Source organism: Sceloporus undulatus, chromosome 3, assembly GCF_019175285.1.
Source record: "Sceloporus undulatus isolate JIND9_A2432 ecotype Alabama chromosome 3, SceUnd_v1.1, whole genome shotgun sequence".
Classification (NCBI taxonomy): domain Eukaryota; kingdom Metazoa; phylum Chordata; class Lepidosauria; order Squamata; family Phrynosomatidae; genus Sceloporus; species Sceloporus undulatus.
In genome coordinates this window covers 84,181,187-84,199,769 of record NC_056524.1, presented here as the reverse complement: position 1 = coordinate 84,199,769, position 18,583 = coordinate 84,181,187, and the positions used below count along the sequence as shown (strand labels likewise).

General features: G+C 40.9%; 1 long non-coding RNA gene across 1 annotated transcript in view; it reads left to right on the top strand.

The window, feature by feature from the left end:
* The first annotated feature begins 12,297 nt into the window (after positions 1–12,297).
* Positions 12,298–18,583, top strand: part of LOC121925177 — a 6,462-nt gene continuing 176 nt past the window's right edge. Inside the window, exons 1-2 of the long non-coding RNA XR_006102808.1 lie at positions 12,298–12,452; positions 16,876–17,031. This is a non-coding gene — a long non-coding RNA (uncharacterized LOC121925177). The remainder of the gene's footprint in view (positions 12,453–16,875; positions 17,032–18,583) is intronic.

The following is an 18,583-nucleotide window of genomic DNA, read 5'->3' as shown; positions in this document are numbered from 1 at the left end:
GTGCACCTAGTCTTCAGCTAACCTGCCAGATAGTGTTCATTAGGCTCCCACTGATGAATAACAAATGAGGGGATTAACAACTGGAAGAAAAGGAGCCCAGGTCAGGCCAGGCCCTGCCAGTAAGAAGAGTATGATAAAGGCTTCAGGCAGCAGATACTGGAGGTCAGTTCCTCCAGAGCCCCAGAGCCATTCCTCTGTTCTGGAAAGCCTGTTCTAGACCTCCTGGATTATCCAAATGCCTCAAGAATAGCAGAGAACACTCTTCTGCCACCTCCACTGAAGCGTGATTCAGGACCCTTCCACACTACCACAATTATAGCACTATGATTCCACTTTAACTGCCCATGGTGCAGTCCATAGAATCCTGGAATTAACAGTCTGGTGAGGCACTAGCACTCTGTGGCAGATAATTTTAAATACCTCATGAAATTACAAATCCCAGGATTCCATAGTATGAAACCATGGGACTCAACAGACCACCCTGAAAGGGTGGGCTAGAGCCACCTGTTTTTACTCCTGACAGACGCTGCACCAGCCAAACACCACAGCTTCCGTCAGGACTAAAAAGAACCCACTGGGAGTGGGTTCTTTTTAATCTGCGCAGCGGGCGCCATGAGTGTTCCAATGGTGCACTCTCATGCAGCGATGACACATGCATGGCGCCATAATGTTTAGAGGCTACGCCGTGCTTGTGTCATCATGGCCCCCCCATGTGGACGGGGCCACCCCATGATGGTACCACCGCCGCACAGTAGGGCTCAGGAGCATGTGGTCGCTCTGTAATCCCAAGCTCTAGAATCAGCCCCAGATCGCCACTTTCTGGCAGTCTGTACCGGGCCCATGGCAGTTAAACTGAAATCAAAGTATTATCATTGTGTTGTGTGAAAGGGCCCTCAATTGCTAGTTCAGTCAGCTTTCATATATAGTGCTGGAAACTAAAGTACCATTGCTGTAATGGATTCAAAGATGTAGCTGTGTTAGTCTGTAGAATCAGTAGGTAGAGAGATCTTGTAGTACCTTTGAGACTAACTGAAAAAAAGAAGTTGGCAGCATGAGCTTTCGTAGACTTCAGTCTGCTTCCTCAGATGCATAGACATTGCTATAACTTGAAACCTAAACCAAAGCAGCGAGGGAGAGGTGCAATAACAAGAAGACTATGAGCTATGTATGCCTTAGTGAAGTACAGTGGACCCTTGTTATACACTGGGGTTTGGTTCCAAGATCCCCCGTGTATAAAAAAAAATCCATGTATGCTCAATTCCCATTAAATATAATGACATAGCAAAATGGTGTCCTTTATAAAAATGGAAAATCAAGGTTTGATATGTGAAATTTATGCCTTTTTTTAACATTTTCAACCCGTGGATGTTGAATCTGTGTATAAAAAATCTGAGTATAAGAAGGGCCAACTGTATATCATGTAATTAAGACACTGTTAAGTTCAAGATGCATGGTGAACACAGAGATGTAACAGCAGACTTTCCACATGGAGAAATCAAGGCATAAATTTACATGATGGAACCTTCTGGATTTCAAATATCAAAAGACAGGTCATTTGTGTGCAAATTTCAGAAAAACATATATGGTCTTGATGCAAACTATAAAAGGATGAAATGAGAAAGTCAGCCAGATGCTTATCTGAGATTTCACACATGGCTGAGCTGATTCCTCTCTACACAGAGACCAACACTGATATACAGACCTATACACTGATATATTTGTGACTTGATTCTAAGCTGTCAAGATGAAGCAGGTTGTGAGAATGTCACACACTTCCTGAACTGAGAAATTGAACTGAATATTATTTGAGGACATCACCTTGGATTCAAAAATGAGAGGAAGAGAGAAGTTACTTCCTTAGACCAAACCCAAACATTTATGGATATCTGAACCAATGACCATGCAGATCCTGATAAACAACCAAAGCTACATAAAACTCTTACAGACACAGAAAACCCACTGGTGTGAAATACAATTTGTGGAAGACATGCAAGAGAAAGTTATTGTTGGAATTAAGTATTTCTAAGCAGGGCATGTTTGCAAATATTCCCATCAAAGCATTTCTCATAAGGTCTCTGAGAGAAGAAGGATTTGGTGGAATTGTACAAAGAGTTTGAGAAGGGGTGTTGAAAAGTAAAGCACCAACATTGTACCAAGTTGTATGAACCAATGGTGGTGGAGAGATAGGCAGGTATATTTCTTCAATTGTTTTCTTCTCTTTTCTTTTATAGTGGTGTATGAGGATTGCAGTATTTGGGTATTATCTCCTTCCTACTTCTCCAACAGCCGACCATAGACAAGCAGCACATAGACACTCCATAATGGTTTCCTGAGCAGGTTAACATACACAGAAACCAGTTTTAGGGGGTTCCATAACCAAGGTGCTTTACAGAGCACCTAAAAAGGACACTCTGCCGGCACCCGTGTTTGCTGAGCCAGGGAACCGCAGCGGACAAAGCACATAGTTCCCTGGTGCAGCAAAAAGTACCCGCAAAAGCAGGTTCTTTTTGCGGCACGGTTATGACGCCACAAGGCGCCAATGACGCACTTGTGGTGTTATTTCCACGCCGCAACATGTGGACACTAAGCATCTGCTACATCAAAATGGCGGCGCCAATGTAGAATGGGCACCGCCATTTTGTATGTGCTCGGCATGTACTAGGGTTAGGGGCGTCCGGAAACGCCCTAGTACGTGCCGAGCACATACTTTTTGGTGGTGTGTAACCCATCCAAGTTAGATTTTTTTCCCTGCCTGTCCTACCTTTGAAGAATTTCCTGAAGCAAGTTTTTAAAGTACGTTTTTCTTTTCCTCTTACTTTGAGTACCCAGAGTAGTTACTCCTATTTTACAGCCATAAGCTCACAGCATTAGCCCATAGTATGCTGCTAAAATAAATAACACATGGTATATTCTTACATACAGAATGGAGAGGATTGCCATCTTCTCCTTTATTTTAGGCAGCAAAATGTCTTGGGCTGGCTTTTGACCAGGCAGTGTCCTCTTTCATTTCCATGACATAGCAATGCAAGTTAGCTCCATCAGAGTGACGGACTATCTCACTTGCCAGCCCATGGTTCAAACAGCAATTGCTCAGCTTTAAAGCAGTACATGAGGTTATTGACTTTTGTTTATAGTGACTGTGGTCTTTTGAACAGTGATGTGGATTACTTCTCAGGAAAGCAACTGTGACAAAGAAAGCCAGACATAGTATTAAAGGAAGCTGAAATTGGACTGTGGCAGATGTTAGATTAAGAGCAATCACTGTCAATTATCTTCAGAATGAGAGAATCAATTTCCTGCACACAAGGGAGAAACCAATGGGAAAGAGATCAAAATGGGAAGATCTTTCTCTATGTGGAAAATGTTTAGGCAGCAAAGTCTCCAATGACAAGAACATGGACAACGTGAAGACCTTGTACACAGTCAAATGGAAAAGTGCACCTTTAGTGAGGCAGATGCCCTTCTTGTATTACTGCATATAATTAATGCCTGAAATGCAAACTTAGCAATACTTCTCATGTGATTCAGTGATTCAGAGTTTTGTGATTGTTTGTATCATTATAATTAAAAGCAAGACATAAATAAATAATGATAAGCATACTGTATATACTCATGTATAAGTCTAGAAATTTTAGTCAAAAATTGGTCCCATGAAACTAGGTTGACTTATCCACAGGTCAATGTAAATACTATACTTTAACGCTTATTAAAAAGGGAACCATCCCCCGGTGAAAGACAAGAGAGCAATCTGTCCTGGAAGCACTGACCTCCCTCTGCTTTCTCTCTCATCCAGCCTTTAGTGTGAGCCCAAACAGTTATGCCTACCATAATTTTGTAGGTTCTTTGTTATTTTTTCCCTTTGCTTCATCATTTAGATCCTTTGTTGCACGTCCCTACATTTTACCCTCAATTTATCCAAGGGTCATATCAAAATCCATAATTTGGCCTCCAAAATCTGCCCTCCACTTATACACGAGGCTGACTTGAGTATATATAGTAATCTTGAGAAACTAGCATGGTGTAGTGGTTTGAGTGTCAGGCTAGCACTCTGGGAGATGAGTGTTCAAATCCCTGTTTGGCCATGGAAACAATGGGTGACCTTGGGCAAGTCATATCTCCTTGGCCTTAGAGGAAGCAACGGTAAGGCCTCTCTGAATAAATCTTGCCAAGAAATCCCCATGATAGGGTCGCCATAAGTCAGTGTCAACTTGAAGCACACAAGAAGAAGCATATTCATAGTTTTCTTTTAGTGACTTCCATCTAATTTCTAAAAATGTTTTATGATATTCTGTCATTATTTAAAGACATAGCCATGTTAGTCTGGAAATCAGTATGCAAAGGGATCTTATAGCACTTTTGAGACTAACCAAAAGAAAGAAAGAAGTTGATAGCATGCATCTGAAGATGTAGGCTCAAGTCTACAAAAGCTCATACTACCAATTTCTTTCTTTCAATTAGTCTCAAAGGTGCTACAAGATCCTATTATCATTATATCATCAATATCATCATCAGTAGGTTACCTTTCCTGAAAACACTATACTCAAAACAACTGAGCACCAATGTGAGGTTGCAGTTAAGTTGTTGAGCCAGAGTTGAGAACATCTGGTTCCCACTGGACTATAAAACTCACAGAATGACCTGGGATACATTAATCTTTCTCAACCATGTTTTCTTCACAACAGATTTGTTGGTGTGGAAGACTACATATGGATAATGAGAGCTGTCGTAAACATAGGCTCCCTAGAGGTAAGATATAATCAATAAGTGAATAAAATTTACAAAAATAAGAAATGAAAGAAAGCAATAATATTCATTACAACGAAGAGTTAATATTATAATCACACACCCCCAAGTGAACACAATTGTACTTGTGGAAGATGATTGGCAAAGAGATCAACAAAGCTCCCTTCAGAGATGTAACAAGTCGTGTGTACAAAAATTTAACAAGTCTTGTGACCCTCCTCCCTGGGCCAACCCTTTAACAGGGGCCCATTCGCACTGCACAATTGTAGCGCTATTATTCCTCAACTACATGGTTCTGTTGTATAGAATCCTGGCACTTGCAGGGGCATTTAGAGTTTTTATACAGAGCACATTAATGCTTTCAGATTATGAGTTCCAGGATTCCATAGGATAGAAGTATGGCAGTTAAAGTGGAATAATAGCACTACATGTATGTGGTGTGAATGGACCCAAGATCTTCAGCAGAGTTCAAGAAGCTGACAGATTTTCTCCTATGATATACAGAAAAGTTCCCAACAGAACAGGAATGAGTACACAGAACACTGAAATCCAAAAGCACAGACTAAGAACTCAACATCACTTGTCTTTACATATAATGTGGATTATTTCAATAATGGCGGGATACAGACTGCCCAAAAAGGGTAGTCTGCCACCGCCTCCATTTCCACCGGCAAGAAGCCTCAGCTGCCAAACAGCGAGGCTTCCCAGCGGCGGAAAAAGAACCCTCAAAAAGTGGGTTCTTTTTGCGTCACACTTGCAATGCCCGAGTGCGCAAATGGCACACTCGTGATGTCGTAAGCACAACGGGACATGCAGACGCTATGCATCCATAACAAAATGGCAGCACCCATGTAGGCAGGGCACTGCCATTTTGATGTACTGAGTACGTACTAGGGTTAGGGAGTGTCTGAAAAGGACACTCCCAGGCAACTCTAGCACGTACTCAGTACATGCTTTTTGGCCCATCTGGACAGGGCCAATATTATTTTTCAGAGTTGCTGGATATCTTAAATTCTGTCTCTAGCCACAGCCTCAGACATGTGAAGATAAAACAGAATAACCCCACATCCAATATATTTTGGTGAACATGAAGTCTATAAATAGCACAGATGTGACAGGATAAATATGAAATACTATCTTTGACAGTTTAGTCTAAAAATAAAGCTATAGGCTAACATTTTAATTTTGGAAAATAAAATCCAGGATCCTTTCTGGTTCCCTTCTTAGGGTGCAAAGAAAGACAACAATACCAAAGACTGTACTGCTGACTGAGTTTTATTTGCAGCATTATTCCTGGTGGACCTTTCCTGTTGCTACAGACTGATGGCTCCATTAGCACTAGGAATATCCCCAGTTGGAATATGCTGCATAGCTCAGTGCCATGCATTTCTGCTCAAATGTTCTGCCATATTCAGTGAACTTATTTGCAGGTAAGTGATTGAGATCTGCTGCCTAAGACAAGTTGACTAGACAAAGGCCAATCATTTTATTTCTTCCCCAAGCTTCATTGGCATTGGTCTTCCTCTCATTATATTGGGTTTCTTTAGATGGGGCAAATGTCTTGGGAGATGGTGGTATTTATTACTGTAGTGCTCATGTTTTTTTTTAAATAAATAACATTTCTGCTATCCCAGACTACATTGGGTTCTTGGTATCCAGGACCCTCCATGGACACCAAAATCTGTGAATGGGCAGGGAATTCCAGAGTCTAGGAACAGCCACAGTAAAGGCCCTCTCTCGTGCCCCCACCAACCATGCTTGAGATGGTGGTGGGATGGAGAGAAGGGCATAGGCATTATCTATTACTACTGGTCTCCTTGCTTTAGTTCCACCAAGATGCTTTAAACCTTTTTTGGATTCAGGATTGGCAGTATCAGACTAAGGAGGTTTATGGTTACTTTTTTTTTAAATAGAAGTTTTTCAGCTTCTATTTAAAGATGATTGCACAGTCTTTGGACTAATTCTTGATCATAAGAATGAATTCTTTCCTTACTTTGGACAATCCAGAGATAGTCTTTCTGTGGCTATTCTTTAATCATAGGTCAGGAACTATCTGTAATTCTCCATTAGATTCTGGAAAAATGCAGACTCTTGTCAGAATCATGAATTATTATTATTATTAACCTTTATTTATAAAGCGCTGTAAATTTACACAGTGCTGTACATACAATCTTTTATTTAGATGGTTCCCTGCCCTCAGGCTTACAATCTAAAAAGACACGACACAAAAGGAGAGGGGAATGGTGATGGGGAAGGGGAAGGGGATCAGGTCCAGCAGTTTTTCTCCACCTCAGAGGCCTGGACCAAGGCAGAATCACAGCTTTTATATTTTTTCAGCAAGGCCCTGTACAGACAGGCAGGAAGGGGCAGCGAGACACCACCCCTTTCTCCTCTGGATCATTGCCACGACAACCATAAAGGAGCAGCAATGATCTGCTCCAAAAATGCAGCTCCTTTCCACACTGCTGCCAAGGTACCATTAACGCCCTGGAGCGGGGCAATGATGTCTCTTGTGCGCTGCTCCGTTTGGACGCAGTGCACAAGGCATATCATCTGCGCCCAGAGAGCATGGAGCATGCAGATGCTCCACTCTTCCAAGCCCTAATTTTGGCCACAGGACAGAGCTTTTTGCCTGTCTGTATTGGGCCCAAGTTTCTAGCTATCACAACAAGTTTGAAAACAGAAAAACCAAATTCATTTTCAATATATATATATATTCAAAATAAAGAGCTACACTCTCACTAAAATGTAATTGAGGCTGAATATCAGGAAAAGCTATCCTGGTAAATTCATATCCAGCCCAAAAGATTTTGCAGCCTGAGACAAAGGTAAAATGGCTCCCTTTCATTTGCCCAAGCTGAGCAACCGACAGCTGAATTTTACTTCAGTACTGGTAATGGGAGCCTGCCCCTTCTACTGCATCTCAGGCACCAGGCCAGCTTAAGAAATGCAGGGTAGGCCATATGGCCCACAAATCTTTCTCTTCCAAAATCTTGCTGCTGCTCCCTGACCCTAAGCATCTGCTTCCTGAAATGTCTGCTGCATTCTCCTTAATGATACAACTGGCCCTTGTTAAACTTTAGGGCAAACTCTCTTAAGGATAAAAAGAAATCAAGAAAGAAGCAAGCCATGTAGAAAGATTTGACTGAACATAACATAAATCAAAGTTGAAATCATGTGCCCCTCAAGATGTTGTTAGACTGCAACATCCAACAGCCCTAGGTAGCATAACCAATGGTGAAGAATGTTTTTTTTTGTTTGATTGTTTTTTTCAATACATCATAGGAAGGTAAATGTAGATGTAATTTGCAAACAGATTAATTTTTTGAAACACATATCTTTGCGGAAATCCCATTGTATGAGAGAAAATAGATTAATCTTAGGTGTTTATCACACTGAGGTTTTTGCTGCTCAGATCCGGGGTAACTCCTGGTTCAGCTATGCGAATTCATGTTATAACATGAAAGTTTTATCACATCTGGTTGCCCTTCCAAATCGAGGGGGAAATGAATGCAAGGCAAGTCACGTGATGCGGATTCACGCAAAGCAGGGTGAATGCAAATTGTATTACCACACCAGTACATACCATGCCAATTAAACGATTTGAATCGGCAACCTTGCATATGCTCAGTGGGGGTCTGAATGCATTGAGACCTTGTACATTTCTGGGGTAAAAAGGGGCACGTAATTGCGTGATTGTGTGAATATTTGCCTCGTGAATATTTCTGTGTCTTCTTCATCCCCCTTTTTTATTTTCCCTTCCATTTCAGCAATTTAACACACAGATAGATGAGAGAGAGAGAGAGAGAGAGAGAGAGAGATCTGTATATTCACATTCATGCACCTACATATATATTCCAAAAAAAATGAGTTGCCCTAAAAGTTGCCCTGAAAGTGAAAGGACCACCGAAAGGAAATGGGGGGAAATTGTAGCTCTGCTTCATGGGAAATTTGCAACCCGGCGGGGGGGGGGTTGCGGTGGTTTACGAGAGCAGAAGCAAAGTTGCATTCCACACCAAACCAATTCGGAGTGAAATCGAAGTGAGCTTGGAAGTGATTTCTGTGCATTCGCTTGTTACCGATTTTGCCAAAATGAGGGGTCACTTTGGAATCACTGCAGAAGCGCCACGGAAGGAGCGCCCATAGAAAGGAATCATGTGTGTTAACACATCACGTTATCGCGTGAATTCGCATTGTTGGACCCACAGTCACGTCAGATCTGAGCTGCAAAAAGCTGCAAAAACCTTAGTGTGATAAACACCTTAGATAATACTCTTGGAAAATGTGACAAATGGTCCTGGATCTCTCAAGCAAAGTAATCAAACTAGTGAAGCAGAAGCTGAACAATCTCCAGTCCCACAGAAAGAGAGGAAGGGAGAGAAAGTGTTTAGCAGAGAAAGAAACATCTTTGTATTCTTTGTAAAATTACTTGTCCATAATCAAGCACATATTCTTGGGAAAGACAAAGAGAAGAAGAGAAAATGATGACTGGAAGTTAAGAGTGATGCAGGAATAAAGTGGGCATTTAAAAGCAAACAGGAAGTCTGAAAAAACTGGCAATTAGCAAACATCGACGTGCAAAGGGTTCTAACTCTAACAAATACACATTTATGTTAATGTCTAGTTTGACAGAGATGCCAAATCTCAATCTTCTCGATCTGTAAAAGCCACTTCTAGTCCCATTATTGGGCAAAAGGTAAGATAAAAGATAATATCATCATCATCATAATCATAATCATCTCTGACAGCAATGGCAAGGACTTAATTTGTAATCCCTAATGCTTAGTGACACACTGTAGTGCACAGTATTTAACTGGACCTTACTCCAGTTGTGTAAACAAACTCAAGATCTTCTCCCAACACTTAAGACAACACATCTATTTTAAAGCATCACTCCCTTGCTTGTAGAAACACATAACTCTAGTTTAAAAAAAAAAGCCTCCTGGACAAAGATAATTGCAGATAGAAATTTTTTTTTACAGATTTCCAACTACCACACTGCAAACACCGGCACTATAGCAACCTCGGCAGAAGTTCCTATGCTTGCAGAATTTCAATTCAGCCCTGTCTCTCAGGGATGATGCCATTGCAGTTGCATGTATCTAGATGGCTTTGTTTCAAAGAGAAAGTAATTGTTATGTGGATGTGCTGAAGGAAGAGGCTGGTATTCAGAGAAAACAGGAATGTAACAAGTGCCATTTTGGGATGGACAAAAGAGCAGAGGACAAAATTGTTTGCAATTCTATCCATGAAAGAGATGGTGACATAATGCAACACATTGTTCCAGTCATAGAAGAGGCCACTGTATGAAAAGGAGGGTAAATCAATTCAAAGTGAGAAGTGTTAACAGATAGATAGAAACTTTCTAGAAATATTTTTCATAACTCAAACTTAAAACTAGAAATAATAATGTGAAAAGCAGCAACATGTTTTCCCCCACACCACCATGCTATTATGTCAACCTCTGTTACTAGTATGCATCATAAAATGAACACAAATTACATTATGTGTTTTCTTGCTTGTATAACCTTGAAAGTGTGTCACTGGTTTTTGTTTTGCTTTTTTCCGTTTTAGATCAGCAAGATAGACCACTAAAGTAACAATGGAAGCATACAAGAGATTAGATGGATAATGGAACACTGGCAAGTACACTGTGTGACCTTTTCTTTCTCAATAGAATGGTTTTGTGACCTCCAGTGAATAGGAGACTCAAAGAGAGTCAAAATGTCAAAAGGGGAGTAACAGGACATACAAAAATAATAATCATAATAAAACTTTCCAAAGTGTACATAAGATTGTTCTAAAGAGAAAAGCCCATGAGAACATTTGTCTTCATTAAAAGCCTAGTCAGTCTTGAAATGGAGGGCTGGCTTGTGTTTTTAAGAGTCTCCTGGGCAAGGTGCTCTCTAATGGGCTCTCTTCTTTATTACTGGACACTTGAGGTCTTACCTAGCAGTGAAGGCAAGGGAAAGCAGAGCTCTAAAACATGGGCCACATCATTTTGATTTTCCACTAATTTCCCAGTAACACATTACAGTGGGATGTTAAATTAGTGGACCCAGCTGTTCAGTTGCTGCTTAAAGCACTAGAATACAAAAATTCATATCCCATTAAAGAAGGTCTAGATTAGGCATTAATACTGGGCTCTGCCAGTGTCCCAGATTATTGGCAACAGCTCTTTGAATTGCAGGGCTTGGTTTCGTGGTTCTGTTTCTTGCCATTTATGCACCATATTCTAATTTCAGAAGAACGCTTGCTGAAAGCTCTGGGTCGTTGTCACACTGTACAATTATAATGCTATGATTTCACTTCAATCGTCATGGTTTTGTCCTTTGGGATCTTGGGACCTGTAGTTTAGGATCCAGTATTTAGAATTCTGAGCCAACAAATTTTAGTGTCTCCCTAAACTATAAAACCCAGAATTCCATAGCATGTTGCCATTACATTTACAATAGAGTCTATAATTGTGCTATAATTGTGTAGTATGAAAGGACTTTTGGTTCTTATCCTTCACAGCATAAGTTCACAGCAGATGTAGCTATCATATACATATGAAGTTTGAACTTCTGTTAGTTCCCTAGAGTTCAAGTAAGAGAAGGAGTCCTAGGCTGGCAAAAGAGCAATCACGTCAACAGTTGATAGTGACAGAAATTTCACTTCTAAGGACGCTTAGTAGGAGTGAGACTCATTGAGCTCAGGATAACTTCTGAGTAAACCTGTACTATATGATTTACTTTTGTTGCAGCAAACCAAAATCAAAGATCTTGTAGCACTTGGCAAGTCACCTATACCTGTACTACTCAAACTGGCAGTACCTGGACCTTTGTCAGTCCATGAAACATCATCTGCTGGCCCATAGTGAGTTTCCAGGAAAGAAAAGAAAATCACTTGTAGCCAATGGGAACCAATATGGTGCTGGTTATGGGCACATTAGAGGGAGGAAATGGTAGTAACTTCTGCACATCAGATACCCTGAAAAACATTGACCTACATAATGTTTTGTTACTGTTATTCTTAAGAATAATAACATTGCACCCTTCATTGTCGTGCCATTTTTTTAATCCCAGGGGCCTGTAAATCAGCAAAAGCATGTTAAAATACAATAAAACCAAAAATTAAGAATTTGAATACTCCAGTAAAAAGTAACATTTAAAACCCCCAAACATCTCAAGCACAGTTAGTGGGGACACAAGAGAGGGCCTTCTCGATGGCTGCCCCTAGACTCTTGAACTCCCTTCCCAGAGAGACCGGAATGACCTCCTCCTTGTTGTCTTTCTGTTGGCAGGTTACAACATTTTTATTCAGATAGGCTTTTAAAACAGAAAGTCTTTAAAGAACAGACTTGGGGTGTTGCACTGTCTTAACTGTACTATTTTTAAGTGTTTAGTGCTTTTATCTTTTTTTAACTGCACTTCATTCTTTTCATGTTTGTTATATTTTAATACTATTTTAATATTCACATTTGTATGTTTTTTATTGTATTGTTCATTTAAATTGTAAGCCACTTTGAGTCTCAATTTTGGGGGGAAAGTGGGATATAAATAGATGGAGGGGGAGAAGGAGGAGGAGGAGGAGGAGGAAGAGGAAGAAGAAGAAGAAGAAGAAGAAGAAGAAGAAGAAGAAGAAGAAGAAGAAGAAGTTGATGCTTCCTGAATGTGCACACATGAACACACAAAGCTTCCCATTCCTTTCTGCAGCTTTGCTTGAAAGTAAGTGAAAGCATGTCTTATGCCATTTATAATCTATTTCATGCTTTTTAGCTTACGTCCAGAATGTTTTGATATTCTTATTTGTCAGGCTAGTGGCCTAGGACTAATAATAGCAACAAGATCACACACTATTTCTCTTCTGTTTTCCTGGATTGGATGAAACCTCATCAAAAATAATTCCACTGCTTTGGCATCGCTAGCTAAAATTATTGTTGCCCTGTTACTGTTGTGTAAATCAAGCTAGGAGCCAATTCAATTGTATAATCAAATGCCAGTTGAGGCTAAGCAGTTCAGTCTAGCGAAAGCTCTGTGCCATTGTTCTTTCTCACAGAATACCATAGGCTTATCTAGTATTATTAGCAGGAGGAGTATTAGTCTTATTATGCATGTCACTGTTATGTCAGAACTTTATATGGAAAAGATATTACACTTTCTTTTTGAAGCGAGCACAGAGCACCATCTTGTGCACTAATATGAGATCATGCATGCTTCAAATCAGTATCTTCTTTCAATATTCACATACACCCAGAGCAGTCAAGTATTACACATGTTGTTAATGTCATTAAGAAATACAAGCACCATGTGAATTGAACCATTTTCACTTGCTAACCAGTTGGATTCCTCATATTCTCCAAATCTACACAGCAGATTAGAGCCATGGAATCAGACTGCTTTACCTAACAGTATCTTCACACACTACAGGAAAATGTCAGTTAACAAAGCATCTAACAAAGAAACTCTTTTTTATAAAGTTTTTTCACACACGCCCCTTCCATCCTTTTTTCCTTCACATCTTCTGTTTATCTGGACATTTTTAGCAGCATTGGCATTGGAAGGATGGTGAAGGAGGGCTGGAGAAACATAGACATTTCATTTCAAGTTACATATGCTTGTTTGCGGTAAACAATGCAATAAAAAAGTCTGGACTGGGAGGAAAGACCGATAACTGATCTTACTGTAGCCAGGTATGTTTGACAACAACAGCCAATGTAAACAGCAGCTGCCATCAGAATCCCTTACTCAGCATATGTCAACAGCAAAACAAAGCAGAGCAGGTAATCTTGCTACCCACAACTTGCTGAACAAACAAAACAAAACATAAATGGCCAGAGTAGAGTCTGGTGAAAGAAAATGTTATCCCTGGATACATTTTACAAAGTCAAATGTGTGCTTCCTTGACTGAGGGGCTCTACAGACGGCCCCTTTTCGTGCCAGATCAGGGCCACGGCAACCTCACACTGCGGCCCCAATCCAGCCTTCCAAGGGCACAAAAAGGAGCTGCAAAAAGCAGCTCCTTTTTCTACCCTCTAAAGGGCGCCATAGCCACGCCAGCATGGCTATATAGCACCCCTTCAGCGCTGTGTCATCTGGATGCAGCACTGGAAGTGCATCATGATGTCAAGCACTGTCTGGAGTAGCGCATGGCATCAGAGCACCCTGGGGGGGGGGGACAGAGTCAGACATGCATCATCAGGACGCTGCTCCCTGACTCTACCCCCAGGCCAGTCTTTTAGGCCAGTCTGTAAAGGCCCTGAGTAAATGTAATGTGGTCTTCCTCATTTCCTATTAACTTCCACTTTACTGAGCATTATTGACTTTTTAAATAATTATTGGATCATGATATGTTCAAAGTATGTCCAAGAGAATAAAACAAATGGGTCCTAGAACAAATCAGGCCTAAACTCTCCCTGGAACTAAGATGTTTAAACAGAGGCTATCATACCTTGGATATATCCTAAGAAAGTATGACTCTCAAGAAAAGACCAAAGGTGGAGGGCAGTAAAAGGAGAGGAAGACCGCATACCAGATGGATAGACTCAGTCAGAAAAGCCAGAACCCTGGGCTGCAGGACCTGAGCAGACAAGTTGAAGGCAGGAGATCTTGGAGGTGCCTCGTTTACTAGGTCATCATGAGGGCAGTTAATAACACCAAACACAGAGACAATAGTCTCACTTTAATCATCTTTGCTTCTGGTGAGAATTCAGCCTTAATTTACTCTAGGATATATATGTCTGTAGAAGATTTCCAATACCTTGGCTCAGTCATTAATCAAAATAGGGATTGCTGTCGAGAAATCAGAAGACTAAGGTGTGAAAGGGCAGCTATGAAGTAACTAGACAAGATCCTCAAGTGTAAAGATATATCATTGAATACTAAAATCAGGATTGTCTATTCCATTGTATTTCCCATTTCTATGTATGATTGTGAAGGATGGGGACTATACAGACCACCTCAAAGGGGCGGCCTGCAGCTGCCCTTTCCTGGCTGGATTAGGACTGCGGCAACGTCATGCCGTGGCCCTGAGCCAGCCTTTGGAGGACTCAAAAAGGAGCCACAAAAAGCGGCTCCTTTTTGCGTCCTCCAATGGGCTCCATAGCCACGGTGGCACGGCTATAAGGTGCCCCTTCAGCGCTGCATCATTTGGATGCAGCGCTGGAGGTGCGTCATGATGGTGCACACCGTTTGGAGCAGTGCACACCATCATGGCGCTCTAGGGGCGGTGTTAGGGCAAGCATCATCAGGACACTGCGAGCTGACTCCTCACACAGTCCAGCCTTTCGGGCCGGTCTGTACAGACCCATGGACAGTGAAGAAAGCTAAGAAAGGGAAATTTGAAATGTGGTGCTGGAGGAGAGTTGCACAAATACCTTAGACTACTAAAAATACAAATAAATGGGTCCTAGAGCAAATGAAGTCTTAACCCTCCCTAGAAGCCAAGTTGACTAAACTAAGACTGCATACTTTGGCTGTATCATCAGAAGACATTACTTACTGGAAAAGGCAATAATGGCTAGCATGGTAAAAGCAGTAGGAAAAGAGGAAGATCCCTTTACAGATGGATAGATTTGATCAAGGGAGCCATGGCCCTGAGTTTGCAAGATCTGAATGGGGCTGTTGATTATAAGGTAACTTGGAGGTCTCTCATTCATAGGATCAACATAGGTTGAAGTCATGTGGTGGCTGTTAACAAGATCTCTCCTCCTGCACCACATTTCAAATGAGTTAATTTTCTTTCTGTCAACTTTCTTCACTGCCTATCTTTCACAATCATACACAAAAATATACTTTCAAACAGCTTTCTATATTACAAGTGTATATTTTGTTTTACATCTTTGTTGCTACTCAAAATAATTAATTATACTTGCATTTCATACTTATCACACACATACACATTTGCCTTTGCCTTTCCCTCCCTCTACAGCAGATTCTGAGGAGTAGATGGGGGGAACCTTGGGGAGACAGAGAGACTAAGGCCCGTTCCGGACGAACATATAGTACATCCCCAGGACATACTAGGGTTAGGAAGGGGCGTCACTTCCTGACGCCCCTAACCCTAGTACGGACTCGGTCCGTAGAAAATGGCGGCGCTCATTCTACATGGGTGCCGCTATTTTGATGTCGCGGACACATAGTGTCCGGACATCACGCGGCAGAAGTGACACCACGAGTGCGCGACTAGCGCCTCATGGCGCCACTTCTAGGGCGCAAAAAGAAGTGCCATTTTGGTGCTTCTTTTTTGCTGCACCCGGGAACCGTGCGGTTTGGCCACTGCGGTTCCTGGACACAGCAACTGGCGGTGATGGCAGACCGCCACTTTTAGGCGGTCTGTAACACGCCTAAGATGACTAAACTGAGGCTGTCATACTTTGGACATACCCCTCCAGTGAAATTTTCCCTGCCCCCTGTGAAAGCTGTTTCGTTGACAGAAAGGGTTAGTTGGCTATTACCTTCGGTCAGGTGAGCCATCTTTACATCTTTTACACACTGTTTCCTTGTTCTTTCCCTAAATTTCCTTTTACATTCCTGGCATCTCTTTGTCCCATTCTGAATCTACTAGAGGACAGAATGCTTAATACTAGTAACTGCTTATGTAGAAAGAAGAATGTTAGATATCTGGAAACAAAAATGGAGGTGGCTAGCACTAACAAGCAGGCTATAAGCAGGTCAAACAATGGGAAATTCACTATATACAACCCATGTGAATATGAGGTACTCCAAATCTCAAGTGTCTAACCTCTCCGTTTTTTTAATAAGACAAACCTGCAATGCTGTAACATAGCTTTTGTTTAGAACAGCAGGCCATTCAACAGATTTATTCTAGAAATATTTAAGGAGCCTGATAACATCTGTTCTAACATCACTGAGTGTTTCTTTTTTATTTATTTCATTATATGCTCCTTTGTCTGACCATCTGTGCTGCTTTGATAATAGTAACTCAAACTGATGTTATGTAGTTCAATAAATCCTCCACTCCACTGACTTTCCCCTTATGGTAGGTACATTAAAGAATTAATCTTTCTGTTTTCTCTCCTCCAATCATGGCTCGTTCCGTATCATCCAAGGACTCAAATCATCTTCTTCATTTTTTGAACAGATAACTGTATAATCTGACAAATTAATTGTAATTCTCTTTGTAATACAGCATCATAAAAGATGAAGCTCAAACAAAAAAACTTACATGGTTTAAAGAGATCCCAAGAGGTACCAAAGGCACCATACTTGATGATGTCACCTCCGAGAGGCACCATTCATTTTGTATGCTGGGAAGGAGTTGTAGGTTTATCATCAGCATAACAATGTACTTTTCAGTCCTATGTTCTTCAATAACACTTCATCTGTCAGATGAATATTAACTTTACAAAATCAAATCAAATCCAATAGCTCCATCTATGTGACTTTGTGTTACTGTTTGCATCCTTGATAATATACATGGCTTCAGCAAGGAAGGTCAAACTACTGTACTAGATGTACCTTTGTAAGTGGTTCCATTATTACCTGGCATGAAAGAATAGACAGAAATTATTTCTTTTAAAAGCGGCAGATGCTTAACAAATTGAGGATCAAGATCAATTGCTTGAAGGGTCAATTCGCTAAAAAAAAAGGCTTGTGTGCCTCAATGAGACAAGAGAAGCATACTTTTATTTTATTTCTATGCTTAGGAACCAGACTACTCTCCACACCCTTTCTTCAAGGACATCCAATCCATAGCTCAAATTCATACTTGAGAAAAATGTCAGTCAGATGTAGTTTGGTAGTACCAGTGAGATGGCTATATCCTTTCAATCTGCACACACATTGAATACCAAGCACCTAAGCTTTAAGAACAAGGCAAGATGTGGCAGAAAATACCTTCAGCAATGAATGAACAGTGGATAAAACAGAACAAATTATATTGTGTAAAAAAGTGAAGCATAACATGTTTCTATCTAGGATATTCAGAATATATCCCACATTGTTTTCCACAATACATTGAAAGTGGTTAGATTTCATGAATCATCAGTTTTAGGTTCAGGAATGATTTGGACAATAAGAAGCAATAGTGGAGGTTTAGAGTATCCTTACCTTTAGAATTCAAAGATATAGCCATGTTAGTCTGTAGAATCAGTATACAGAGAGATCTTGTAGCACCTTTCAGACTAATTGAAAGAAAGAAGTTGGCAGCATGAGGTTTTGTAAACTTAAGTCTACTTAAGTCTCCTTAGGTAAAGTTAAAGGAATTCCCCATTGACAAGGTTGTCAAGTCATATCCGACCATAGGAGGTGGTGCTCATCTCCATTATTAAACCAAAGAGCCAGCGCTATCAGAGACTACTCTGTGATCATGTAGCCAGCATGATTGCACAGAATGCTATTTACCTTCCCACCAGAGTGGTACCTATTTATCTACTTGCATTTGCATGCCTTCAAACTGCTAGGTTGGCAGAAGCTGGGACTAGTGATGGGAGCTCATGCTATCATATAGCACTCAGACCTTCAACAGAGTCAGCGTCTTAAAACTTGAGCCACCACATCCCTTAAGTCTACTTAAGTCTACTACAAATGCATCTGAGGAAACAGAGCTCATGCTACCAACTTCTCTCTTTCAGTTAGTCTCAAAGGTGCTACAAAATCTCTTTACATACTTACCTTTAGAGTATGTCATGGCCTTTAAGCTATTTCATGGCAATACTTAATGACATTAAGAAAATAAGTTCTCTGCAGGATCTACTTCCTTAATGAATATCCTTTGTTCTGAAAACTACGGACTGATGGCTCTCAATGAGTGTCCTCAAAGGCAGGGATATACCTGAATATACCTGAATGAGGGGGAAAATTTCTCTTGCTCATTCCTTGGCAGGGGCAGAGTCAGA